The 23,131-nt window shown below is 38.0% G+C and overlaps 1 long non-coding RNA gene across 1 annotated transcript in view; it reads left to right on the forward strand.

The window, feature by feature from the left end:
• Positions 1 to 22,785, forward strand: part of LOC137636041 (uncharacterized) — a 123,569-nt gene extending 100,784 nt beyond the window's left edge. Inside the window, exon 2 of the long non-coding RNA XR_011042902.1 lies at positions 20,962 to 22,785. This is a non-coding gene — a long non-coding RNA (uncharacterized lncRNA). The remainder of the gene's footprint in view (positions 1 to 20,961) is intronic.
• Positions 22,786 to 23,131: the final 346 nt, after the last annotated feature.

Consider the following 23,131-nt stretch of genomic DNA (forward strand, 5'->3'; position numbering starts at 1 on the left):
ATATATATATATATATATATATATATATATATATATATATATATATATATATATATATATATATATATATATATATATACGTGTAAGTGTATGAGGGTATGTGGATGTGTGCATTTCTTTATGAAGGTGTCCTTGCATTTATTTGCTTGCATGAAAATCCGGAAAAAGTCTTGGAATAAGTCGGAAAAGTAGTTCACGTTATTTCATCCCTTTTATCGTAAAAACAGAGGAGTTAAGTATGTATTTAATACAGTATATTTTGTTCTATCTTCATATCATGACATTAAACAGAAAGACGAGATTATATAATGATTTAATAAGAAGAAAACAATTTTCCACGTTCCAATGTTCTTGCCAAATGTATTGTTCCGCATTCCCAATGGGCCGCCATTACACTAACAGCAGCCAGCTATTTGTAAAAGAGGTCTAAATCACGGATACCTCTCCCCGTTCTTACAAAGGTTAGTACCGGTATTTTAGATTTCAGATCAGGTATATCAAAGTATCTATAGAGTTATTTTAAAGCAAAAAAGTGATTAGACATGTACTTTGCAGTGTGGGTTAGCACAAGGTTTAAACCTCCTTGGGTTATCCTAGTTTTGAGTCGGCTGTCGTATGTCAAGACATTTACCAATGGCAAAACTTCACAGGTTTAAATCATATATAATGTGTAAGCCTAAGTGTAATGTATAATGAATATGAGATATAATAGGTTAAAAGACTTTGAAACAATTTACAGGATTCTTCAATGTATTTTTGTGTAATTATATTTTTATTTCAAATCTTCAAATTAAATTGTGACTGCTAGGATACTGTGAGGTACCTACAGTCGATAGTAATTATCGACAAACCATCAATAGGTTTTTTTAAGTTACAGACCATTTTGACTAGTCTCAAATAGCTTGGACTTAGTAACATTGGTATCTTAACTTATATGACACTCGACTATTAGAAGTGGGTAAAAATATGAGTTTTTTGCTAATACCCGATTGGACTGTGTAAAGTGGTTAAATGTGGTGTGCCACATTTTTTTTTAAATCGGAATTCTGGTAGCCTGTATGATTGTGTCACCTAATTATCCTGGGGGGTTTCATTATAGAACAGTGCAATATTAGTTAGGAATGTAAAACTTTCATAATTGAATAGGTTTTTGCAAATACGCTATTTTGAATCCCATATACTACTGACGGAAACTTCCATTAACGAAGCTACAGATTTTAATGAAAAAATGCATTTTTTGCTGCTTTTGTCAGCACATACAGGAGCCTCCTTCCACCCGGTAATTCAGAAAAAAACAGACAGGTGGTGCTTCTGTTGCAAGTTATTGTTCGAAAAGAATAAAGGGCCTAACGTTTTATATTTTAAACCTATTTGTTTTCAATATTGGAATGATATAATTATATCTCTTATTGTATTTATCTTGACATTATAAGGTTAGGGTAAGAATGTTTATATTTAGTCTGATAATTGGAAATGAGACCCAATTTCATGTTCGAACAGAGGCATTAAATGTGTATTCACGAGCCTAACACGCACAGCGAAGCATGTTCCGTTTGCCAGAACATAGGAGCAATGAGATAAATGTTTAATCCTGAGCGAAACGAGGATACGGCAGAGCAAAAATCAGCAAATTATCATATTTAGGTAAATGTGTAGGAGAGCTCCGCGGAAGATCTTGAAGAATTTAAACACCTACAATTCACTATTATATCATATAGAACGCTTATATAATAGTCAATATATGAGCAGCTTCTATTTAACGAAGATATTCGTGTGTATAGTTATGTTTCACTTGGATTTTTTCTAAGTGTTTGTTTTTGTATACTGTGTGATGTCTTGGCTAAAATGAGCTGTTTTACCGCCTTACTGCGTATGGCAGACTAGTTCTCAATGCTATTCTAACCAATAACAGGTGTTTTCTTGACGTCACACTGTTTGAAAACCAATCATGGCGGTTTTTATAAATCTAGCCAATGCTGACACTTATTACTTCACTTATCCCTGCTATTTTTCCACCAGTTACCACAGTTTACGTGAAGTTCCGCGGAGGAATATTTTTGCACGTCTCGGATCTCCCTTCAAACTGAAAAGCTCATTTTGCCGTGAAGTATGGAGCAATTAGCAGGACCTTCATCCCGTTCCGACTGTGTCACTTGTGACAATTGCTTTATTTCTTATGGGGATTTTTGTGTACATTATTCAGGGAAAGTTGATTTGCTAATTGCATTTGCTCAACGTCATGGTTTGATTTTGGCAGAGAAAAAGTGCCCTAATTGTGAAAATGTGTTCCGTATAGATTACAACAAATTAGCATTCCGGTGTGATCGTAGTGTGGTTACTTGTGGGAAAAGGAAGAGGAGGTGCAATTTTTTCGTGTCTTGTTTGTGGTGCCCTGAAAATTACTGTGGCCTTAAGGGGGGGTCGCAGGGGGGGGCGTAGCCCCCCCCAGTAGGCCTAGGTAGGGGTACAGGGCCCCATAGGCTAGGTTAGGTGGGTGTCTTAGGTTTGGTGGTGCCCTGAAAATTACTGTGGCCTTAAGGGGGGTCGCAGGGGGGCGGAGCCCCCCCCCCCCGGTAGGCGTTTTGAAATTATTGTGATCCCCGTAGAAGGTTTCAATGCTTTAATAGCTTCCTTCAGTTTAAGGATTGTCGAGATCGTCGACATATTACGGCCATACTGTTTAGCAATTTCACCCACTCATGTTTTTCAATAATTTCCTGCTTAACTTCTAAAAGCATTTCCTTCTTCCTTTTCTCACCTCTACCACTGGCAGAACTAAGCCTTTTAGGATCCATACTTTACGTAAATTACCGTTAAAGGGTGCACGTAAAAAGTCACGATTAAAACAGTGTTAATAGCGGAACGCACAGAGCACAACCGCAAGAAGCCGACGAGCACAGAGGACTGACCCAAGCCACGCTAATTGAGGGTCCCTCCTAGGTCGAAGTGCTGCCTTCTATCGGCGGAAATAAAAAACACTTCAGGCGCTATGAGCACCGACTACGCGTACGAGTATTGTTTACTTTGGGTGTCGAAAAAAACATTCGGGTGTAGAGTAGGAACGTGTTCGAATTGTACTAAGCGTGTTGAAAAATTCGGATACAACCATACAACCGGTACGACGAAAATTGCTTACTTCGTGTGTCGAAATAAAATTCGGGTGTAGTCAAAAATTTGCTCGAATTTTACTTCGGATGTTGGAAAATTCGGATGTAGATACGTTCGGATGTAGAGGTTCCACTGTATATTTTGAGGTGTTTCAAACGTAATTAATGACGATACCTTGTGCAAAGCCATAGCATTTCACTTATGGTCGTCAACCCTCCGGGATCATTATCAAAAACGCTCAAAACACCAAAAAAATACTTTTAAAACCAGTCTTAATTTTTACTAACCATTTATTGCACTGTTGTATTATTTTACCGTCTCCCGTTGGTTTGTTCTACAGGTAATTTGTTCTGTGTGTTGAGTCCTTAAAAAAAAAAAAAAAGAACAATAGTCATGAAATCTTGTAAATAGGCCTGAACCACCAAATAAGTCTCACGTATGCATCACAACTCCCACATTTTGGAAGACCCGCATGAGAAATTGGAATTTAAAGTTAGGGTTGTGCACACATTAAATGCAATGCCCTAATAAGGAACGGGAGATGCTCCATGTATTTTTAGATATCTTTTACATCAACATTCATTGCTAATTATGTATTATTGCAAAAACTAAATCGATCTTGTATATGAGTACTTCGAGAATAATAGGGATTGTCTTAATGTAGGCACCAGAGCCTAACCTGGCAAGCCTGAACTCCTCTTCCATCTAGTGACATTTAAGAAAATACAAGTTGAATCAAGTTAGATGGGTCCATCCTGATGTGAACTTCCATAAACTACTGTACAACATATGCATCTAAAAGCATGGTCTAGACATAAAGTTTAAGACAACCCTTTCAAAGCATTAATGCCTATTATATAAAGAAAAAATGGGACTGCCTCATATGTTCAAACACGATTTACCTTCTTTGCCTACCTTCTCATGTGTCTAAATTACAGGAATACATACTAATCTTAACCTAACCTAGGATGCAGGATCATTACGTAGCCAGACTAAGACACGCCACACCCACCTAATGTTACTTAGTGATGTAGATAGAATCAAATTATGAGGATATATCTAAACTTGACATACAATGTTGTAGATTGAATCAAATTAAGGATGTAGGCTATATCCTAACTTAACTTACTGCGTGATACAAAGTCCTGTTTAAAACATAAACAATTATTAAACTTTTACTGAACAATACAAAGCTTTATATTTTAAAGGTTTATACTGCTTGGCGGCAGAGGCATAAGAACTTACGTATCGATCGGCTAAAATGTGAACATTAATAGCCATTTTTTCAGTCCATTGTTTACTTTGGCTTGCTTTTGCTTTAAGCAACTTTCAGGTTTTTGTATGATGCAAATATTAGCTGGCTATTTGGCCATTTAGGAGTTAAAAAATATTTATGCTTAATTGAATGGATGTTGTTTTATAAGCCATTTTGTTTCTCATCCACTTTAGTTCCAGTATGACTACTATTGCAGGAAATGTCTCCCAAAGGGTAATTCAATCTATTTTGAAATTTAGTGTAATTTTATCTTTGTTAACCTTTTTTAAACATAAGACTTACCTGGTAGTTATATATATCACTTACGTCTCTGACGTCACGGCAGAAATTTCAAAAAATCTTGCCGATTGGATAGCCAGGTGTACCACCTGTGCGCCCTAGCGAGGTACCTAGGAACTATTCCATTATTCCTCATATCTTCTCTGCAGGCGCTAACGGCATGGTGTTGGATTTTTCACTCGCTGTAACTTGTATATTACAGTTATCTTGGTGATGTACAATTTATTTTTAGCCTTCGCTGGTTTGATTTTATTTTTACTGAGTGTTAGTGCTTTAACTATGTTTGTATCTTAAGAGGTAGGAATGGGAGTGGTTTCCCCCAACTGTAAAACTTACGAACCTACTCTTTAAACATGATGGCGGAGATCGTTCCACCATCTCTCTGACGTCACAATGGTGTAACGTAAGCTACAAAGTACTACGTAATATGTTGCATAATTCTTTTCTTTGCTTTTCTTGCAAAGAAGGAAAAGCAAGTCTATCTTACAATAAGTATTTAACTTTTAATATAAAAAGATTATATATTTTAAGAAAATATTTGTCTTTTTAGTATTCGTTCTTTAAATCATCGATCTATTTTCAAAGATTAAATAGAAATAGCGTATTGTTAATTTTCGCTGCGTAGTTCTCATGAAAATACTATGCAGTCCCAGCAATTCTTGATATCGTTTATTTTCTTTCGATGTTGGGATTCTAGTATTATTCGTATATTCACATATGTGTTCCAGTTGTTAAGTGTAGCAATCCACTATTTTTGGAAACCCTTAAGATTTAAGGGTTGTTTACATATATATATATATATATATTATATATATATATATATATATATATATACACAGTATATATATATATACAGTATATATATATACAGTATATATATATATATATATATATATATATATATATATATATATATATATATATATATATATATATATATATATATATATATATACAGTATATATATATACAGTATATATATATACAGTATATATATATACAGTATATATATATACAGTATATATATATACAGTATATATATATATATACAGTATATATATATATATACAGTATATATATATATATATATATATATATATATATATATATATATATATATATATATATATATCACGTTATTGCGATATCTGTTCATTTTAATCATAACAAATCACTATTTTTGGGAACCTTTAAGAATTAAGGGTTGTTTACATATACTGTATATACATGTTATTCCTATATCTATTCATTTGAATCATTTAACCTGTAACTTTCCCGGTAGTTAACATTTATCTTTACCGGTACTTATATGTACAGTAACTACCGGGTATTTGTGTTCAAACATTTATTTTACAATGAAAATATCAGTGTAATATTTTATCAAAAATATTTTGTTACAATTTATATAGCAAGAACTAGAAACTATTTGGCATTCTCATTTAAGCCCTTGGCAGTAGAGAAAGATCTCTCACAACGGGCAGGACTAATTATGGTCTTTTGTGTAAGAGTTAAAAAGTGCAAGTTTCAGTGCAAAATTAGTGCTGTGAATTTATTCAGCACAGTGGACGTTTTTTCCTAGCCTTAGACCTTTTCCAAGCTCCCCAACCCCTGGGAGAAGGAATGTCGATCGGCCAAAGGAAACGAGAGGCGTTAGCTCACGAGCAGACGTCCTCTCGAGCGTTCCTGTTGACGTTCCCAAGAACGCTCGCCCTTGCCATGGGAAAGCAAAGAGCGTTGGACGTTATGCTAGCAACTAACATTGCTGTTAGAGTCTTGCATTGCATCACATTTGCTGATAATAGCAATACTATAATGCTTACGAACCAACACAGACAACGGTTTTTGTCCCAGAGCGCCAGTCGGCCATGATAACCCTTTGATGAACCGAACGCACCGTGTGGCGTAATGAAGATCACTTTACGCTTGGCGCGAAGTCTTTCAGGACGCTCGGCTCCGCGTCTTTCAGGACGCTCGGCTCCGCGTCTTTCAGGACAATTGGCACCACGTCTTTCAGGATGCTCGGCACCACGTCTTTCAGGATGCTCGGCGCCACGTCTTTCAGGACGATCGGCACCACGTCTTTCAGGACGATCAGCGCCACGTCTTTCAGGACGATCAGCGCCACGTCTTTCAGGACGATCGGCGCCTCGTCTTTCAGGATGCTCAGCGCCTCGTCTTTCAGGACGTTCGGCGCCACGTCTTACAAGATCTTTGTCAGAGATTTTGTTGAACCAGCCCCATATGTTGGCTAGGTATGTGTTGAAGTTGATTTCATGGCACCATGAGTACCATTTATCCGGTTTGACTTCCAGTGATACTTTCAGTGTGTTTGATGATCTCCACAAGTAAGTCATGGAGCTCGTCAGTTCTGTGTCTTCTGAGAAGTTTTCTGGTCCTATTTATCCTGGCATTCATTTCTTTGATGCGGCTGTTTTAGTACCAGGCATCGGCGTGTTTCCTCTGAGTGTTTTTTCTGAGGCATGGAAACACTTGCGGCTGCATCTAGTTGTTTGTTGAAGTCGAATGATAGGGTGGAAATATCATTATGAGGGTTATTAATGTATTCCAGAGCCCATTCTGTCATAGTTGCTTCGAATTTTCTCCCGTCTGCAAAGTCTGGATTCCACCTTTTGGGGGGTGGAGGAGGAGGGGGATATTGCTCCAATTCAAGGTTGATTTCTATGGCAATGTGATCGCTCGTTAATACAGGGTGCAGCTGCCATCTAGCGCCTCTTTGTATGGCTCTAGAGAGTAGGGTGAGGTCTAGTCGTCGTCCTCTTAAATGAGTAGCCTCTGTAACATTGTTGATGAGTGTTACATCCGAATATTCTTGCAGTAAGGCATGCAAGTGTCTGCCTGTTTGATTTGCTGCAGTTACTAGTTACTGAATTCAGGAACGGGTGATGGGTGTTGAAGTCTCCTGCAATTATTGTGTCATCAACAGAGGCAGCTGCGAAAAGAGCCTCTGCATTGATGCTTTTTGCTGGGGCTTTGTAGATGTTATGTACTGTGAGAGTTGTGGCAAGCAGGGATATCTGAATGCTCAGTCTCTGCCGCAGTCCCACAGTTAATACTTGTTGCTATCTTGGAGGGAATGCTGCTTTTAACAAGAGTTGTTAGGCCTCTTGTTGTTGGTGAAAGATACGTAGAGTAGACTTTGTATCCTGAGAAAGCAAAGGGTATGTTCTCGTTGAGCATTGTTTCTTGCAGTACAATTATGTCAGGGTTTTGCACTGAAGTTTGAGATTGCAGGAATGCAAACTTGTTCCGTAGGCCGCACACGTTCCATTGGAGCACTCTTACCTGATTGTTTTGGTGGGTGTTTTGGTTGTTGTATGTGGTTGTGTTAGGATCGTTTGTGGGAGGGTCTATGAAGGGAACTGAGCATAGAGTTCAAGGGCGGCATGTTCAAAAACGAAGTCGTCAAGAGACTCCTGGGTGAACTTTACTTTACGGGATTGCAGAAAACTGCGAAGTATATTACTTATGGCTGCTAGAATAGCATCCATGGGGCAAGAAGAGAGGTCGTATGAATTACTATCAACATCAAGGGGAGGTGAGGCGGGGCGAGAGGCGCTTGGTTGGCTTCTGACAGCGGGATTAGGTAAACTTGTGAATTCTCTTAAGGAGTGAGAGGAATTGGGTGTGTGGGTTGCAGGAGCGGATGTGGATGTGGAAGGTTTTTTTGGGTGTGGAATGGCAGGAGGAGAAGTGAATTTTAGTGGTGAAGGAGTGACAGGAGTGCGGGAAGGGATCTTCTTGACTTTGGAGGAGGTTTAGGAGGGCGTTGAGGTTTAGGTGCTGGAGAAAGGCTTGGAGGAGAAGGAAGTTCAGGAATGGCGTGTCTGGAGGGATTTGGAATTTGTTGGGAGGTGCGGTTGGTAGGTGGAGAGGTATGGTTGATAGGAGGTTGCTTTGTTCGACGTTGCTGACGTGGGCGAAGGTTGTAATGACGATCTGCTTCATGACGGTCTGCAATCCGTTGGAGCCGAAAGGGACATCTGTCATGTCAAGCATGATCTGTCATGTCAAGCATGATGAGATCCTCTGCAATTCGGGCAATGGGCAGTTGTCTGGTATCTGGCCTTGTGTCTGGCAATGCAATAGGCAGTAGGGTGCTGCCTGCTGCTACACACTCCACAGATCTCTGGTCCTGTACATCGGTCCTTGTGGTGGCCGAACTTCTGGCAGCGGAAGCATCTAAGGGGTTCCTTGAAGTATTCCTCGGTGTAGAAGGTGCCCCAGAGGCTGAAAGAGAGCTGAACAGGGCGAGGTCCCTTGGAGACTGCCTCCAGCTTGTGCGATCTCCTTCCGGCCCTCCCCTGACATCTCTTGGCAGTGAGAATGGAGGGGTGTTGGAGCACAGGTTTGAGAGGGAGGTCAAGATCATAGGCAATGATGATGGTGGTTGGCCTGTCGTTGTGGTCAAGCTTTCGCACGTTCTCCTGCTGCTCTTGGAAGGTCTTGGTGGATGGGTCCTGTGCATTAATGACCAGCTGTCCCCTACGATTAGGACGTATGGTCATTCTGAGGTTCGGGTTGCTGGCCTCCATGGCAGCAACAGCAGCATAGGAGGTCGTGTTTGGTCCTGGGGTCAACCTGAACTTCGCAGGACTTGCAGTGTTGTCCTGGGATTGAAGAGCAGGTGACAGTTGAGTGGGGTTGTCCTCAGTGTCCTGGTGGTCTTCGTCGTCGTCTTTCACTTCTTTTAGGGTTGCTGGAAGTTCCATGATCTCTTGTTGAGAGTCCCTGGAGGTCCCTGCAACAAGGTCAGGTGTCCTTGGGAGGTTTTTGTGGCTTCTCAAGGTGAGACACCTAGGCTTCTTTATCCTTCCCTTCTCCACTCTAGTTCGAGGGGAGGAGGTAGGGATGGGGGAAGAGCCCCTGGCTGCCATCGCAGACGGCGATGATAGCCTTCAGCAGTCGATGGGTTCTTGGTATCAGGTGTTGTCTCAAATAACACTCGAAAAATAAAGTGTTACGCAAGCTTCAATTTTTCAAGTCGAGAAAAATGAAACTCTATGGGCAAAGCAGTGAAAATTTCACTTACTCACTGGTTACGATGATCCTTTCACTAGCTTGTTAGTGATAAGGATGATCGCTTATCAAACATCGGTGCTATTTATACGCTAATGCAATCTCAAATTACACCAATAATATTAGCCTATTATCATATGACATGTGGCACGTCCTCATTGGTCATTTCATTAATTACAAATGATGTCATGATCAAATCATGATACCTCGTTGGTTATTAAATTGATTATCGATGACGTCACGATCAAATCATGATTCCTAATTGGATAATCGATATCGGTATATGACTTCACGATATAAACTGATGACGTCATATCATTCGATATCCGTTATCGTCCGACGATCTCCTTATTTCACATGAATTATTTTTTCTATTTAGAACTAGGGAATTTTGTGATAGGAAATTTATCTGTTTAAATAATTTAAGGTGGCATAATTGCCCTAAAACATTTTTTTCACCAAAAATAATTATATAAGCATTTATATTTTGAGTTTTATTGACCGTTGCCGAATGCAGGAAACGTTACCGACTCTGATTTCTCCCGGGTTAATAGAATATCGGCTCTTTATATCAATCTTCACAAAGTACAGATAATATTTACCTTAATAACTTTAGGAAATGAAAAAGAGGTTCGTTGAATATTATTTACGAATGACGTAAGATCAGAGTTTTAATATATAAATATTCCCGACTCGACAAATCGTAAACAAGTTACGCAAGGTTTTGAGTTGTCGGAGCCAAATTGATTTTGGCGATAGAATTTAGAAGTTTTTTTTTTTATCGTTCTGTCTACTTTCTTTAAGGCCTGCTTTTCCAGTCCTATAACTGCACGGGAACCATACTCTGAACAGGACCTTTCGTGATTAATTTTAATTTATGCATTCCAAGGTATTTATAAGCAAATTGTATATAATATTTACCTGAATATAATTAACCTAAGTATATCATAATCCTGTTTTCCTAGCTGTGAAAAAACTGCGTTGATCAAACCAATATACAAAGAAAAGGTGATGTAAACAAACTAAATTCATATACTGTAGACCCATTTCAAATTTATCCTACATGTTGAAGCTTATTGAAAAAAATCATAAGTGAGTAATTATGGGCGCATATTGATGAGTTAGAGGTATTCCCAGAAAATCAATCGGCCTACAGAGCTAATCACTCTACAGAAACTACCTTATGCTCAATAATGAACGATATGATAGGTCATCTTGATGAGGGAAAGTGTGGAATTTTGATTATGTTAGAACTTAGTGCTGCTTTCGATACTGTTGTGCACGAGTACATACTTGACGACTTAAAGTCCATTGGAGTGACTGGGGAAGCACTGGAATTTTTGCGAAGCTACTTAATGAACAGGAAGACTATTGTAGAAGTTTCTGGGAACCGATCCAGTGAGAGAATTCTTATGAAAGGTGTACCACAGGGTAGTGTTCTGGGCCCTATCTTGTTCAATATATATACTATTGAGCTATCACATATCTTGAAAAAACAAAAAGTGGGCTTTAAACTATATGCAGATGATACCCAGTTCTACCTTTCAATTTCAACAATACAAGATACTAAGAAGAAAATTGATGAGATAACGACTGAAATAGAAACATGGATGCAGAGGAAAAAGTTTAAATTAAATGATGATAAAACAGAATGTATGCTTTTTGGCACAGAGGTGGCTTTGAAGAACTACCAGATATTTCAAAGTATAAGAATTGGTGACGCTGATGTTAGGATTGTGCCTGTTGTGAAAAATTTGGGTGTACTGATAGATTGTAATTTGTCAATGAGGGATCAAATAGTGAACACAGTGAAAGTGTGTATCTATCACCTGAGAAACATAGCCTTTATTATAAAATATTTAAGAGAGAGCAGTATAAAAATTTTAGTGATGAATCGCGTAATATCAACGCTTGATTATTGCAATTCTCTGTACTATAAATTGTCCAATACACTAAACCCCAAAAAGTAGAAGTAAATGTAAAAGTATTCATTCAGCATTTCACACTGCATATCGCTCGTTTATTCTCCAGTCCACAATAACGAAGCACTTAGAAAACAAGTGTCTTCATTTTCCTCTCTCAAGCCTTAATATCTTCAGTCTTTCGGATATCTATTGCGATCTTATGTTATAGTCTTGGACCGGTTATAGTCCGGTTTTGATAACATATTTCAAACTAATTCTTGCTGCGATAGGCAGCTAGGTTTAGTATTGATCTGGGTCAGAGACATTTTATTAGTCTTTGTCCTCTGTTTATTATGTTTTGTAATTTTTCTATTTCCACTTTTGGTAGAGTCATCACTGGCAAATTTGAATGCTTTCTAAAATAAGACTGAGACTTACATAATCTGTATTATATATGAAAATCTCCTCAACCCAATTGATACACGTGGGACGTTTGAGGGAAGTTTGTTGAGAAAAAAAAATCATGGGATGTATCATTGCTGGGAGTTTCGCCACTTGCTTTTTAATTGGATTGCTTACTTAAGATACTAAAAAAAAGGAAAACTGAAATCATGGTGAAATGATAGAATAACTGTCTAAAAAGTATATAGATTAATGATAATCTTTACTAAAACATAGGAAAAGAATAGCTGAGCATTATTGTGTGATCCTTCGAAAAGTGTTTAGGAAAAGAATAGCTGAGCATTATTGTGTGATCCTTCGAAAAGTGTTGATTATCTTCTATGCAAAAAGTACTGCAGTCATGGTCCTTATTTGTTTCAATAATTCATTCTAGATATCTTTTAGAAATATGCATTCTAACTTATCAATTCTACAAACACTTGATTAGATAGAAATTTTTACAAATACTGAACACTTGTGATCATTTGATTATACCAATTTGCCAAAGAAAAAAGTAAAGTTAATCAGCACCAAAAGACATGTAATTTATAATACTCTTCGAATCCTCATTAATAGCTGACATTTTTCCATGGGTATCAAACATGACACTGCTCAACACGAATATTATTAAGCATTCATTTTATGAATGGTTAAGTCAACCCAAGTTACATATAAATTTATTTATGCTATGTTTCAAAATACTGCATGGCACGTATAAATGTACTGCTGTATACATATCATCGTGAGTTATTTTTACGCTTACAAACACTTTTGGGAGGAAGGTAAAACCTATTTTTTTTTTTCACAATAAACTGACAATTTTCTTTTTAAATAAGTATCATCATGATATAAAAGTGGGTAATAATCACTATCATCTACACAATAGGCTGGTTACATTTGTTCACTCTGTAGTAAATGTTTCCAGATGTAGCAGTGGTAGTTATCACGATTTGTATGTTCATGTGCACTGTCCATGATTGTTGGAAGCCTGCTACTTTCACAATTATTATTTGGGAATAGTATTTACCTGAGCTTGTCCAAATTTGCACTATGACCTCCAATCGATTTCATTGTTCCTTTGAGGGTAGCACTGGCCATCTGATACGCAAAGGTTTCATATCTTTCAGTTCCTGGAGATCGTATTTCTTTCCTTGAAATGTAAATGCTTTTTCTCCTTTTTTCATATAATACAGGAACACAAGATGATTGTGTTCTTTACTTTTGTTTTCTTTAATGTGCTATATAGCCACAATTGGTAAACATCCGACTGTCTGTATCCACATGGTCTGACTGCAGAGCTTCTATTTTCTCACAATATCCCAATCTGATTTAGTTGCTATATCATTTGATGAGGCAAGAATCAAGGACTATCCTTCTTGGAAGAGGTTTGGAAGGGACATGCACCAGTCTCAATAGAAGAATTCAATAGTGTGTGCTTTCTTTATTTGTTGAACTGGTGAGATAATGCTTCAGACTTGCTCGGGATCCTTACCTCGGATTTTGGCAAACTTTGTACAGCACTTTCAAAACACAAGAACTACTACAACATGACACTCTCTCGCTAACTAAACTGAACTTGCTCAAAATTACTTCTGTTTTTACCAGTCACTAAAGGTTGTGCCATTTGCTTTTGTCGTTATTTATATCATTGCCAGCAAGTCAATTGCAAGTATTGTGAATTCATTCCCACGGCCAGAAATTATATACATGTCAAGGTTACCAACTTCTAGTTCATGCAGAAGAACGTGGTTTTTTACCACCACAAATATAATAGCTCTAATACAGATAATACTCCATAAAAAACAACAACTAAATTTGTCTAGTATATCTGGAAATAATAATTTTTATGAATAGAACTTACCTGGCAGTTATATATACATAGCTAATAGCTATGTATATATAACTGCCAGGTAAGTATTCATAAAACTTTGTTTTATCATAAAAACTCCATATTCGTGTAGATATGATATTGAAATTAGTTAGTGATACTATGCAGTTGCAAGATGGCATAAGCAGAATTTCCTTTATATATGTTTATAAAAACCTGACTTAACAACATTGAATGGGGGTATAGGACACTTTTATCACTAAAACACATAAAAAAGCCTAAGTCTTTTCAGACAACATTTAGTATTAATCCTATTACTAGGCATAAATACTGCATAAGAATATATTTAGAGGGAAAACTGAAAAATTGTCAAAATGAGATCACCATCTTTTGGTTAATTACTGTACCCATCTTTAGAAGCCTTTATTTCATGACTAATGATCAAATTTATCCATGTTTGATATTTTGGATGGGCTTTGCCAAAGTACAAGGAATATGTGGAAAAGATTTGTTCAGTTAATTACAGCTTCTGAAGGGATGACATACAGTTATAGGTTTGCATAAACAGACAAAGTTGTGTTGAGTGTATATGGGAGTAGTGCCCCTGCTATACCTTATGGTCAACTTGGAGAGATCCACGCTACCTGTAGATATATAAAATGTGAGACTTACATTAATTCATGTTAATGGGTTTTGCAGCTATGGGGGACGCCTTTTGTCTTTGGGGTGATATGGCCCTTCAAGAAATGCAGAATTTTAAAACGGTCGTCGATGACATACTTCTTTCTGATGAAGATTACTACACTGACCTTCAACAGATTTTCATGGTGCTTCTTAGATGCCACAAATTCAAGATTACTCTCAACGGAGACAAATTTGTGGTTTCTGGATCCCACCTGCCCTTTTGTGGACACCAGCTCTCAGGAGAAGGTATAAGCTGATCCTGGTCAAGTCAGTGCAATCCGTGACTTTCCCACTCAAACCAATTTGACTGACCCTTCGATCATTCATAGGTTTAATGAAACAGTTGACCGAGTTTACCACTGGAGATTGCTGCCACAGCCCCAAGAGAGCATTCGTTTGGACTCAAGATCATGATGAGGCATTTTGTCAAGTCAAGGCCACCTTGGTAAAACCCCCCTTCCTTGCCTCTTCCTATCCTGCATTGCCGGTAATCCTCCAGATTTATGCCTCTCACCTTTATGGAATTGGAAACACACTTCTACAGGACCATAGTAATGTTAGACTTCGTTTAGTTCAACGGGGCTCACAGTTTGTCACAGATGCCAATTCTTGTTGTGTGCCACTGTATAGCTTGAGTTGTTAGCTGTGGTCTGAGCTATGTCTAAGTGTAAGTTGTATCTAGATGGTCTTCAGCATCTTACCATGATGACTGGTCACCAGCAACTCGTCCCAATTCTCAGGGAAAAGATTTCATCGTAGCTTTTCACAACGGTGTGGCAGGGTGGAGAGCAGCTCAGCATTCAAGATATTTTATCTCGAACTCCAGTCATTCAACCTACTACAGACTATGAAATCACTTGTGCTGACGGCGCAACACACGTCAGTTATATTGTCAGTATCAATGCTGTCATCACCAAAGAAGATTCTACACCCCAAGATGCAGATAGGACACTTCAGGAGTTCTTAGCTGAAGCAAGAGCTGAATTGTTTGACTTCCAGATTTCCATCAAGCTGTTATAGCCTAAACTAGTCCTTACTCCATTTCTGGAAATTAAGGGAAAACCTCTCAACTGATGGTGATCTCATTCTCTATGGAGCAATGACTGTTGTCCCTGCTGCCCTCTGCCGTTGCACTCTCGCCCGTCTTCATGATAGTCATCGAAGTGTGGAAACCACAAAAACACGTGGAAGACAAACAGATTTTGGGCCATGAATCAACTGAGACATCACCAGTACTGAACTTGTAAATCATATGAGAGTTTGCAGCCTACCCTTCAGCAGGAACCCTTATTGAATGACAACCACCGTACGAGGCCTTTCAAGTCTTGCTCGGCCGACTCTCTGTGTCCCTGGGAAGCCATTAATTGTTGTGACTGATCGACTCTATGGGTGGTCTGTTGCGGTACCATGTAAAGGAGATACTACTGCTTCCAACACCACACATATCTTCTGTCATTACTTCATGGAAGTTGGTGTTTCCTTTCGTATCAATTGCTATCAAAGACTTCCAAGATTTATTAGAGATAGGTTGTCGACCACACCCTATCATCAGCACACTACACCCCTCCCGGTCTCAACCCACCCATCCCGGTCCCACTTGGCCCAACCCCACCCATCCTTGGCCCACCCCACCCATCCCGGCCCCACTCCACCCCACCCGTCCCGGCCCCACTCCACCCCACCCGTCCCGGCCCCACTCCACCCCACCCGTCCCGGCCCCACTCCACCCCACCCGTCCCGGCCCCACTCCACCCCACCCGTCCCGGCCCCACCCCACCCCACCCCACCCGTCCCGTCCAATCCCACCCATCTCCACCCCACCCCACCTGCATTCCGCAGAACGGTTTCCAAATCTTTTGCAGCTCCTGATAGTCTCTCCAAGAGAACCCTCTCCACATCACAGACAACCCACTTTGACTCCTACCACAAGCTATAGCTTGGCTATGATTGTACGCCTGGAGATTACCCAGTACCTCCTTTTCCACAGAGGCTTTTCGCAATAAGTTGCGAAAAAGTTGTCTAGATATATGAGGAATTCCTCAGCATCAGTCTACCAGCAGTATAACGTCTTGTGTGGTTGGTGTCATGTGAAAGTTTCTCTCTCCACTCGATACCTTTATTCCAGCAATAGCAGAATACCCAAATATATGCAAGAGGAAAAGACCCCCTATTCAGTTTCAACAGGCAAAATGATCAATCAACCTTGATCCTTCATCTTCAAATTGAAAGGAAGGGACATCCTTTCATCGCTAGACCTTTCCTAACTCATACAGACTTACAACTTGCCTTTCTCCAGTCAGAATTGAGACCTTCCTCTCGGAACATGGTTCAAATTCTCCGATCTCTAAAGAGATCTCCTTATGTTCCACTTCACCAGGCAACAAATTTTCCCCTGGTTTAAGAAGAGAATGTTCCTACACACTCTGACAGCAGCCATACGAGTCAAGGAACTTCATGGTCTCTCTTTCGACATAGCCCATTAATGAGAAGGGCGAAAGGCAATGTTCTGTTTCATCCCTGAGTATATCGACAGACATAGTGTCCAGAGGTGACGGATCCTACACAAGTCTCCACTCGGTAACGGATGATCCAGATGATCCGTTACTATACCCAGGGTAAGGTATGAGACTCTACCTTAAGAGAACGGCAACAGCCCACCCGGGTCTCTTCTCTTGTCATCAACACTGGGAGAGACTAAAGTAGGATCACCAAAACATCATCTCAACATGACGACTCACGATGTCAGGGGCATAGCTATGTCCCTGGTCTTTCTAAGCAGATTACTCTGTGACGCAGGTTTTACAAGAAAGGATGTGAATGCTCCAGGTTACTTTCACAACCTTTCTCCTGCAAAATGTGACCCACAGGAATTCGATACGATCTCTATCGGTCCGGTGGTGGCTGCACAACAGATGGTTGTATACCTCAATCACCTTATTGGACAAGTTACCCAGTTTTAGTCTGTGTGAATGAAAAGATTTGACTGGCTCTTATTCTTTTCTTCATCGTACCCTCTCGTGTTGAAAGCAGCATCCTGGGTTCTCTGCATAAGCTGACCTCAAACCACTGCAGGTAAACCATGCTCCGTTGTATACCTAGTATTAAGCTAATACTGTTGCGTCCCCATACCCTGGCGAGGTGGTATTGGGAAAGTCTTGGTTACATCAGTTTTTTCCTACAATGGACTCAGAATAACTTTACCTAGAGTCACACTTCTGCATGTCTCAACACAGATTGCGTAGGCCGCGGACCTTGCGTAGCAAGGTTTTAGCGAGGGAAGGGAGTACTAATATACCCAGATAAGGAGCCCCTGGGTAAAGCCAAAAGCCAGACTGGCATGGACATCCAACCTTCCTAATGAGTGAGTCACCCCTAATGGATAGCATGGTTTGTATTCCAGTTACGGAAAAAATGACATTCGTAGATAATTTATATTTTTCCTAACTATACAAACCTTGGCTATTTATACAAACTTTTCCGCCAGCCCTATCCCCCTTGAAGTCCTACCTCCAAGCAAAGTGAGCTAAATCACAGGTGTGTGAGTGGGAGTGGTAGCAAGGTACCCCCCCCTTAACCCCTGAGGCAGCAAAGCTCTTGCTGTACCTCAGAGAGGAAGGGCCTACTCAGTCTCGACTGTGAAAGGCTGCTGCTCGGCAGTATCTCATCATTAGATTGAACGGGGTTAACCTTTCCTACTCAATGGAATTTTCTCTCATACAGTGTCGATCTTATTGGTCCCCATTTAGAAGTTGGACCACTTCCTCAGACTGTAGTTCTTGTACTACCCTCTTGGAAAGGAGCACTTCATACCGCTGGTCAGTATGGTTATAGGGGCATCATCCTGCCTAAGGAATAGTCTCCTACTAAAGGACGAGTCTTTATATCTGTGTAGGAACAAATCGCATATTTCAAGTTGTTATTATTTATCTTGACTAGATAAACCTGAATCCTTCAAGTTTTGTTTCCAGACTCAACCCTCCCGGAAGTCCTAGGTGAAGGTCGGAGTAGCTACTCTGTGTCCTGGCAAGTGGCAGAGCTTTCACACCATCTGCCAGCAGCTACCAAAACCTCTCTATGAATTTTAAAGTTCAAGTCAGGCTGAAAACATACTACTTTTAAAGAACTCAAGTTTGTATAGTTTGGTAAAAGGAACTTAGGTTTGTATAGTTTGGTAAAATGCAAATTGCCATTAGAATTTATAATATTGATGGTTTTATAAGCTCTGAAAAAGGATGGAAGTACGTATACCCAGTAAGTGAAAAATAACATTGAATAAGTTCGTCAAAGAAATACTCGAGACTAGGCTAGTGAATCAGTATAAGTCTTCCATATTTTAAGGCTAGATAAATAACGTGGTGAAGATGGGTAGAGTAAGCTGATTCATTGATTGAAGGTTAACCAGAAAATCCACTTGGATAAATTGATTAATATGATAAGATAGCTGGCATTAGTTTGGGGATGATTTTAGGCAGTTGCTGATCTTTTTTGTTTGTTGTTTTTAGAAGAGTGAAATCTCGTCAATTATCAACTTGGGGCTATACTCTTGTATACTAAGTAATATTGTACCCAAACTTTTACTGTGACAGTAGATCTTATTTTTGCTCAGAATTATTATTATTATTACTAGCCAAGCTACAACCCTAGTTGGAAAAGCAAGATGCTATAAGCCTAAGGGCTCCAACAGGGAAAAATAGCCCAGTGAGGAAAGAAAATAAGGAAATAAACAAATGATGAGAATAGATTCATAATATATCATTCTAAAAAACAGTAACAGCGTTAAAACAGATATGTCCTATATAAACTATTAACAACGTCGAAAACAGATATGTCATATAAACTATAGAAAGACTCATGTCAGTCTGGTCAACATAAAAACATTTGCTCCAACTTTGAACTTTTGAAGTTCTACTGATTCAACTACCCGATTAGGAAGATCATTCCACAACTTGGTCACAGCTGGAATAAAACTTCTAAAATACTCTGTAGTATTGAGCCTCATGATGGAAAAGGCCTCACTATTAGAATTAACTGCCTGCCTAGTATTACGAACAAGATGGAATTGTCCAGGAAGATCTCAATGTAAAGGATGGTCAGAGTTATGGAAAATCTTATGCAACATGCATAATGAACTAATTGAACGACGGTGCCAAAGATTAATATCTAGATCAGGAATAAGAAATTTAATAGACCGTAAGTTTCTGTCCAACAAATTAAGATGAGAATCAGCAGCTGAACACCAGACAGGAGAACAATACTCAAAACAAGGTAGAATGAAAGAATTAAAACACTTCTTCAGAATAGATTGATCACTGAAAATCTTTTAAGACTTTCTTAATAAGCCAATTTTTTGTGCAATTGAAGAAGACACAGACCTAATGTGTTTCTCAAAAGTAAATTTGCTGTCGAGAATCACACCTAAAATTTTAAAAGATACAATTTTAAAGAAACATTATCAATACTGAGAACTGGATGTTGAGGAGCCACCGTCCTTGACCTACTTACAATCATACTTTGAGTTTTGTTAGGATTCAACTTCATACCCCATAATTTGCACCATGCACTAATTTTAGCCAAATCTCTATTTAGGGATTCACCAACCCCAGATCTACATTCAGGGGATGGAATTAATGCAAAGAGAGTAGCATCATCTGCATATGCAACAAGCTTGTTTTCTAGGCCAAACCACATGTCCTGTGTATATAGTATGAAAAGTAATGGGCCAAGAACACTACCCTGTGGAACACCGGATATCACATTCCTATACTCACTATGGTGCCCATCAACAACAGCTCTTTCAGATCTATTACTTAAAAAATCAATAATAATGCTAAGAAACGACCCACCCACTCCCAACTGTTTAAGTTTGAAAACAATGGCCTCATGATTAACACAGTCAAAGGCAGCACTAAAATGCATACATTTGTTATAAATGTTTTATTAGTATTGTGTGTGTTTTACCAGGTATCCCTTGTGGTGTAAGGTAGAATGTTTAATTCAAGGAATTATGGTTTATTGATTCTCTCGAAGAAAATTTTGAAGGATTAGTAGAGCTTCCTGTTAACCAGTGGATTACCAAAGTCTAGGTTTTTATTATTATTGTGAAGTATTTCCTTTTCAGGCCTTAAGATTTAATATTTGTTATTATTATTAGTATTGCTAACTTATGAGATTTACTTTCGGTTATATTATTTTCTGTTATGAATGTTATGGACATGTCTAGGCTATCGCTATTTCCACGTTTATACCCATATACCCAAAACATTAGAATATTTTATATTCTTTATAGTTTATCATGCAGAATATTTTATTAAGTATAGTCTTGACATTGAAGTGCATTGTAAAATATTTGAAGAAGACTCATACATCTGTAGTCCTGAAATTAAAATTTTTTATTTATTTTTCAGACTATAATCATCAAAAGGGAAGGAAGTATTATAGCCTCCTGCACAAAACAGGAAATTGAACTGCAAATATGCACTAAAATGAGGCATTCCTACCGACATCAGTTTGAAGATTGGCAGCGAATAATCAGTGATTTACTACAAGAAATTCCTGAATGTTTACGAAGAAAAGTTGATTAATTTTATCAATTTCTAATTTCAAAAGGAGCACCAACCAATCGTCTCGACTGAAGCTGCTAGTCTATCATTAAACTTTTCTGGATTGTTAAAATACTCTGAGAAATATTATTACTATAAATATCTTGAAATGCTCACTTGACCCTAGTTATTTAATTTTAGGTGGTTGTGTGTTACAAGGGTCACCCCATTTATATGCCCTATTTCCACTAGCAATCACTGAGAAAAATTTTTTGTTTCAGTAAATAAGTAATATAAATATTTAAAACAATGATATTATCAGATTACTTCTAGTTTCTCAAAGTTTGTGTATTTCTGGAAGTCATGAATTTAATTATTATAACTATCTACTTTTATTTAGCTAGTAGCAAGTATTTTATTTGCTCTCAATCTAGAAATTCATTGCATATAAAGCTAATTTTATTTTTAATTCTATGCATCTTTCCCTTGAAAATACTCGATGCTATTTTCACTAGTAAATTCTAAACACCCAAAAATTAAATTGATCTTGATGTCCAAACCTATCTATATCTAATTAAAATTCAGATTGCAATGTCCTAATTTTCATTTAATTGTAAACGATTACAATAATTCGTTTAGTTGCCTGAAAACTAGTAAGTGAATACAAATATATTGAATAATAATGGATTACTATTACCTCTTAAAATTCCTAGTCTGAATAATTATAGGTTATGTTAACTGGATTTTTTTATTGTGTTATTGCAAATATTTTTAAAAATTAAGGAAATTTTACATTAAAAACCAATTAAGATCCACAAATGTAAATAATGAAGTAACTGTTCCTTAGAAATTTGTTGCACAAGTTTTAAATTTTCAATAATTAATGATAAATCAAATGTAAATTTCCTTTGGATCTCTTAACATACTTCTATATCATATCATATTTAGAACTGAGTAAATTACAGTAAACAAGTTCTCTGAATGTGTGGCTAAAGAGAAACTGATATTAATATTTTTAGCAATTGATTCAAATTCATTCTATAACCTGTATATTAAAGTACTTTAATTACTTGTGAATATAACCTCCAACTAATTATTTTACTCTAAATATCATTTCATTATTGCCTATGTATACCTCTCAAGACTGTAATCTAATTATTAGCAACTAATTGTATTTCCCTGTACACTTCGACTCTATTGTAGGCCATTGTTCTCTTAAAAGGCATAAGCAGATATATACGAGATAGTAGCTATTGGACAAAAATGTCTCTCTCTGATTATCCATATCTTGCCAGTCCTTTTCAGTCAATGTTTTTCTTGGAAGGGAGGGTGGGGGAGTAGTTCATCATATTCTAGCCATCAACAGGTTTATAAATATTGGTATTATAAATCTACTAGAGATGTAAGTACATATGATTTTGGCTTATGTGTTTCAAATAACCATCATGTTTCCTTCCCTCATGCAATAATGACAAATATTCTGCTTAAATGAAAGTTTCATATATAAAGCTCCACTACTAGAATTATTTTCTATATATTCCAGTTAAAGGGAAAACCAAGCAAGCTTTTAATCTATTAAATAAGTTTACTTATTGTGCTAGCAACTAAATCATTTATTATATGTAAGGGGAAACAAGAAGTCATGAATAGGATAATTTTGAATATTTGTGAAGGGAATCACTATTAAGGTCTTAAATAGCATGGCTAAGCATTAGTGGAGTTTAGATACTGCATTATTGTTTAAAGGTTGCTTTCCACTTGGTAAGGATAGAAGAGAGACTTTATCTCCGGTACTCTGCTATTCTTGGAGGACAATCCAAAATCAAACCACTGTTCTCTAGTCCTGAGTAGTGTAATAGCCTCTGTACCATGGTCTTACACTTTCTTGGTTTAGCTTTCTTTTGATTAAGGGTTCATTCAGGCACACTATCTGCTTCCTTATTTTCTTTCCTAACTGGGCTATTTTCCCAGTTGGAGCCCTTGGGCGTATAACATTCTGCTTTCCCAACTAGGGTTACAGCTTAACTAGTAGTAA

This window comes from Palaemon carinicauda, unplaced genomic scaffold, assembly GCF_036898095.1.
Source record: "Palaemon carinicauda isolate YSFRI2023 unplaced genomic scaffold, ASM3689809v2 scaffold216, whole genome shotgun sequence".
Taxonomy (NCBI): domain Eukaryota; kingdom Metazoa; phylum Arthropoda; class Malacostraca; order Decapoda; family Palaemonidae; genus Palaemon; species Palaemon carinicauda.